Raw genomic sequence first — 6,579 nt, forward strand, 5'->3', positions numbered from 1 at the left:
CGTCTCCACACTGAAAATAAAAGGTCTGAGTGATCACAATAATTTTAAATGTTACATTTTACCCAGGGCTTTTATGTTGATCAGCATCATCAAAACATTAATAGCCAACATTAATTAAATACATACTGTATGTCAGGTATTATGGGAACTCTTTACACACACACACTCTCATTTAACAGTTAAAATATTCCTATAAGCCAGCATGGTTTACTTCTCAATGTACAGATATGGAAACTGAGGCTTAGAAAAGTTAAATAACTAGTACTTAGTTCCACAGCCAAGAAAATCAGGATTTTGATGATTCCTACAGTTGGTGAAATGAAATCCCTGTGCCTGACACACCATGAGGCCAAACAACACCAACACGTCAGAGCTGCGACCAGTTAAAGGTTTACTGAGGGCCCTGCAAGGAGATGGATGGCTCCTGCCTTAAAAACCCCAAACTCCCCAAAAGCTTTCAGGAAAGTCCTTTCATAGGAAAGGTGAGGGAGGGGTATGGTAAGTTCCTGCAAAGTTCTTGCTGTGAGAGCCTTTGTTCTTGAGGTGAGTCATGGTCAGGGCACAAATGATCCTGTAAATCTCCACCAAACAAAAGTTACTCTCTGTTCTGACAAGAAAGGGCAAGGATCTCAAGGCACAACTTTCAACCTCTGAGGCCCAGGTCCTGGCTGAGAGAATGCAGATCTCAGCTAGCAGCTCCCTCAGGGGTAGTCCTCAGGCCCCGCCACTGCTGAGGGAGTCAGGCAACCAGGACCTACCAGGCCCTCAGGTTACTCAGGCTGCCCACACAGTGGGGGCAAGTCCCACAGACCATGTTCCAAGCAGACAACTGCTGCCTCTAGGCCTCAGAGGTAAGGATGGGGGAGAGGTTCACCATGGCCTCAAGGTCTGGGCCTGGCTAGTGGGCGGACTTGGCAGGGGCTCTGGAACCCTGCAGGACACATCCCCCATCCCGTTCCCTGGGCCTTCAGCTCACCCACTGGCCAGGGGCCAGGGGAGCTAGAGAGCTAGGGAGAAGGCCAGGACCCATCTCTTACCTCACTCTCTACCTCAGGACCACAGCTCCACTGACTGTTGACAGACTAGCCCAGTAGGTACTTTTTTAACAGTTGGTCTCTTGGGGGAGGGGCCCCCTGCAGCACCAACCAGTGGCTGAGCGGGACCACTAACCTTCACTCTTTGACAGATGCTCACTTGGGGGAGGGGCCCATTACCAAGCCAACCAGTGGCTGAGTATGACCATTAATAGTCCCAGGGTAACCTTCCTGGCAACAGTACATGAACCGTGAACTTCCAGATGTTCAAGCTGAATTTAGAAGAGGCAGAAGAATCAGAGATCAAATTGCCAACATCTGTTGGATCATCAAAAAACCTAGAGAGTTCCAGAAAAACATCTATTTCTGCTTTATTGACTATGCCAAAGCCTTTGACTGTATGGATCACAATAAACTGTGGAAAATTCTGAAAGAGATGGGAATACCAGACCACCTGACCTGCCTCTTGAGAAACCTGTATGCAGGTCAGGAAGCAACAGTTAGAACTGGACATGGAACAATAGACTGGTTCCAAATCAGGAAAGGAATATGTCAAGACTGTACATTGTCACCCTGCTTATTTAACTTATATGCAGAGTACATTATGAGAAATGCTGGTCTGGATGAAGCATAAGCTGGAATCAAGATTGCCAGGAGAAATATCAATAACCTCAGATATGCAGATGACACCACCCTTATGGCAGAAAGTGAAGAAGAACTAAAGAACCTCTTGATGAAAGTGAAAGAGGAGAGTGAAAAAGTTGGCTTAAAGCTCAACAGTCAGAAAATGAAGATCATGGCATCCGGTCTCATCACTTCATGGCAAATAGATGGGGAAACAGTGGAAACAGTGACAGACTATTTTTGGGGGGGCTCCAAGATCACAGCAGATGGTGATTGCAGCCATGAAATTAAAAGAGGCTTGCTCCTTGGAAGAAAAGTTATGACCAACCTAGACAGCTTATTAAAAAGCAGAGATATTACTTTGCCAACAAAGGTCCATCTTGTCAAAGCTATTGTTTTTCCAGCAGTCGTGTGTGGATGTGAGATTTGGACTATAAAGAAAGCTGAGCACCAAAGAAGTGATGCTTTTGAACTATGGTGTTGGAAAAGACTCTTTAGAGTCTCTTGGACTGCAAGGAGATCCAACCAGTCCATCCTAAAGGAAATCAGTCCTGAATATTCATTGGAAGGACTGATGCTGAAGCTGAAACTCCAATACTTCGGCCACCTGATGCAAAGAACTGACTCATTTGAAAAGGCCCAGATGCTGGAAAAGATTGAAGGTGGGAGAAGAAGGGAACCACAGAGGATGAGATGGTTGGATGGCATCACTGACTCAATGGACATGAGTTTGAGTAAGTTCTGGGAGTTGGTGAAGGACAGGGAAGCCTGGTGTGCTGCAGTCCATGGGGTCGCAAAGAGTCAGGTGTGACTGGGTGACTGAACAACAGCGACAGCAAACCTTCACCTGGCAATGGGGCACCAAAGGCCGCATGCTACGGGCTATGCATGGCCACACTCTTGTTACACTATGACATACTGCCTGTTCATATTTGTTTTTCACACTACTTGCAGAGACTTTATCAGACTCGCACATTCAAAAGAGGAAACCAATACTTCCAGTTTCACATCATATACTGAATAAGCAGCAGAAGTATCAGCTCAATATCTTCTGACTTTAAGAGCTTCCATTCTACCGCAGCTGCTAGTATCATTTCCAGTTTCACATTTCTAGAAATCATGATAGAAAAAAGCTTAAATGAGTCAACGGAACACGAGGAAACTTGGAGTCCTTATTTTCATGTAAATCGTCTCCGAATGAAGGTCAAGACATAAAGATTCAATGACCTTAATTGTAAAAGAATTAGAAATTCCATTAGTAACTATCACAATTTAATAATGTTCATTTTTTCTAAGAATGGGTGATAGTTACAGGAAATTATAGCTACCTCTTAATTTCTAAGACTATTTTTTCAAGCGCATTTTCCTAGTTAAAGATTAGGTGACTTTTTCAGCTGCCAATAACAAAAAGGTTGAGAAAAAAAAAAAATTGCTATTAAGAAGTTTCCTAATCTTCAGACTGCTTCTAACAGGAATGCACAGTGGTAAGTTCCCTGTCCCTAGAGAAACAGGCAGAAACTAGACAAACTTGTCAAGGATGGGACAGAAGAGACTCACAATCTTTTAGGTTGACAGACTTTGAGACTGTCATAACATTGAGAATGTCATGGACATTTTCCCCACAAAAACACAGAGGTGTGCAAAATTCTGCATACACTGGGGTAAGAGGCTTTGCTCTGCCATGTCTATATGGCAGGAAATCACTTAGTTTGCGATGACTTCATAAGTGTAGGTATAGAAAACAATATGCTAACTGGGCAGGTTTTTCATGGGCTTTGGCTCATCTCCCTCCCTCCCTCAACCTGGTTTCCAAATACCTATGGAAAAAAGCAGTTGCAACATGGCATATTTTGTATGGCGTACCAGATGATTTATTTATTTTTTTATTTGTTCAACCAAGAGCTGTCACATAAAAAGATTTCTAGGTTCTGATGAATAAAATCAGAGGTTCAAGGTAACCATGGGCATTTCAAGAAAACGCCCATTTGCTGAAGCTGAGTGAAAACCAAACCACGCCTTTAGATGAGGCCGTGCCAGTTTGCCACAGCCCTTATCACCATCTACTGTCATCCTCAGCCTGATTTACTAATTTATGTTTCTTATTTCACTATGCATTTCAGCTTGTGATCCCTGAAAGAGAAACATCTTTTTTGGTCCAAAGTTTTCCAAACTGGCCCTCAAAGCAGCTGGCATGCTTCTGTTTAACCAGTGTCTCTCAAAAGAGATACACATAGTACTTAAGGGAGGGGAAAGAGTGAGCTTAGGGGCAAATCAAACATAGGAACAGATAAACCTTTGACAAAAGTCTAAGGAACAACCAAATAGACACATTAATTTTCAGTCCACATGCCCATTTTCTCCTGATGACCAGAAAGAGGTGATCACCTCCTGATGACCACTTAGCAAGCTTTTAGAGACCAGAGACAAGGTGCAGTTCTTTCAACCAGAAGCCTTCTCTCCAAGCCCACTGACTATGAGCTTGAACTTGGAGCTGTTCATATAGAAACAGGAAAAGATTCTCCCTCCTTTGCCCAATTCACCTTGTATAACAGAGCCCCCAGCTCACCGATCAAGGAAAGAGGAAGGATCTGGAAAAAAGGTAGGGACCTGAAAAGGAGATGCTTCTCCAGGGGTGTTTCCACTAAAATACAAATTGAGATTCCCAGAAAAACTCCAGGGGCACCTACAGAAATGATTACAAATAGTCCTCCAATTTCATAGAACTTTCATGTCAGTACATTAGACACTGACGATTTCAACAGAGTGTTTGGATGCCAGATTCAAGTGTTTTTACATCATGCGACGAGCCAACATCTGCGGCAGTTTCATGATGATTCAGTTACATTCTCTGGATAGCAGCACATGGCCATTGATTTAAGAGGCGTTACTGTTTCTTGGATCTTCCACATTGCAGGCAGACTCTTTACCATCTCTTTACCCTGAGCCATCAGGGAAGGCTGGTTCTTACCTTATCATTACTAAGAAGACAGAGGAGCAGAGAAAGATGAAATGCTAATGGCAGTAACAAAAATTGTAGATCTGATCACCTTAGTTATAGAATCACTAAACAGCATTTCACCTCAACTGAATGCTCACTGGTCTCAGCTGTATATTAACTCTGAAGGCAAAGACCTAATTTCAGAACATATAGGAAATACTGAAAATACATCAAAGAGAGAAACCAATGTCTGTAATTAGAAAACTGATCATTTATTTCTAATACTCTAGCATTGGAAAGCTGCCAGAACTTCATAATTTGTATTATAAATTCTCATGACTTGTAAGCAGTAGTCAACTTTTCCATCTTCTCCATTTTACCTACATTTGCAGGAAGGCATTAGACATCATAGAATTTTAATTTTAGTTTTGTTATTAATTGATTTTTCAGTTTAATTCAAGCTACATAACCATTTCTGGTCTGTTTTTTCCTCTGTCAAATGAGGCATTCTATCATCCCAGACATACTGGAAGGAAAAGATGCAATAGTGGATATCAAAATGTTTGGAAAAGGCAAAGTAAGATACTACTCAGATATAAAGTACTAGCAAGGAATGAGCATGTTATGTAGACAACGCTTGTTGTCTCACATAAAAACCTAACTAATGGGTTGCAGCTGCTCTCCCAGTTTCGCTATGCTGCCCAGGACAAGAAGAAGAAACATGCTGGAAACGTGGTAAAGAAAGACAAACCTCCGGTGAAAAAATCTGGGGGTAAGCCCAAAAAGAAGTAGTAGTCCAAAGGCAAAGTCTGGGACAAGCTCAATAACCTAGTCTTGTTTGACAAAGCAAATATGACAAAACTCTGTAAAGAAGTTCCCAACTATAAGTTTATAACTCCAGCTGTCATCTCTGAGAGACTGAAGATCCGTGGTTCCCTGGCCAGGGCAGCCTTTCAGGAACCCCTTAGTAAAGGACTTATTAAACTGGTTTCAAAGCACAGAGTTCAAATAACTTAGGCCAGAAACACCAAGGATGGAGATGCCCCAGCTGCTAGTGAAGATGCATGAACAGGGCCCACCAATGTTACATTTTGAAACAAAAGAAAAAGCTTTATTAAATAAAAAGATAACTCATAAAAAGTTACCTTTTGTCACAAAGACATTAAGACATATTTATTTTATTTTACTCTAAAATCTTCTTTTAAAACTCCTTAAGTTCTCTTTTCATTAAACAATCCCCCTAATAGTCTCCCAGGTAACACAATCAAGATGCAATTTAGAAAACAAGTGATTGTAAACACTTAATATTCATTTACTTCTTCCATCCTGTCATTTGTTATTGGAGCATTTATAGCTTTAAATATTAGTCCCATCTTATTTAGAACAACATTGGGAAGCGCTGCTCATTTATCTATTTAAGAAAGGCAATTTGGAGGAGGGGTAGCTAGAGCGATAGCAATTTGTCATTAACAGCAGTTCTAATTAAATAACCTCATCTACACACGACTGCACCATCTTGTGCATTTTCCCTAAGACTAAGTATCTTCTAAACCATAATAATCCACCAGATCAAAAATTCAGCTGCTTATGAAAGTGAGAAAATAGTGATTTACATGTTACACTTTAAAAGCTTCATCAAAGCTGTAATAATTTTGTTGGATAAACAATGTGATTCTTGAAATTAATAAGAATTTATAAATATGAACAATATGTACCCCGAGGAGAATATGATTCAACAAGGAACTGATAAATCCTGTTGGGCAAATAATCTGCATACTAAAATCTGTGTAATGGAGAAAGGAAATTAAATAGTGAAACATGTAAATAATACACAGTTTGGTGTATTGGGTCTTTTTCCTCCCCTTAGTTGGGTTAAATCCCAGCTTCACAATAACAGATGTCCCAGTGCAGGTCCTGGTCATTTATAAAAGAAAGAAAACAGAGTAAATTGACATGTATCCCAAATAAAGATTCACATTAGGT

The 6,579-nt window shown here is 41.0% G+C and overlaps 1 pseudogene; it reads left to right on the forward strand.

The window, feature by feature from the left end:
- The first annotated feature begins 676 nt into the window (after positions 1-676).
- LOC123465268 lies at positions 677-5,664 on the forward strand (annotated as a pseudogene).
- Positions 5,665-6,579: the final 915 nt, after the last annotated feature.

This window comes from Bubalus bubalis, chromosome 21 (assembly GCF_019923935.1).
Source record: "Bubalus bubalis isolate 160015118507 breed Murrah chromosome 21, NDDB_SH_1, whole genome shotgun sequence".
Taxonomy (NCBI): domain Eukaryota; kingdom Metazoa; phylum Chordata; class Mammalia; order Artiodactyla; family Bovidae; genus Bubalus; species Bubalus bubalis.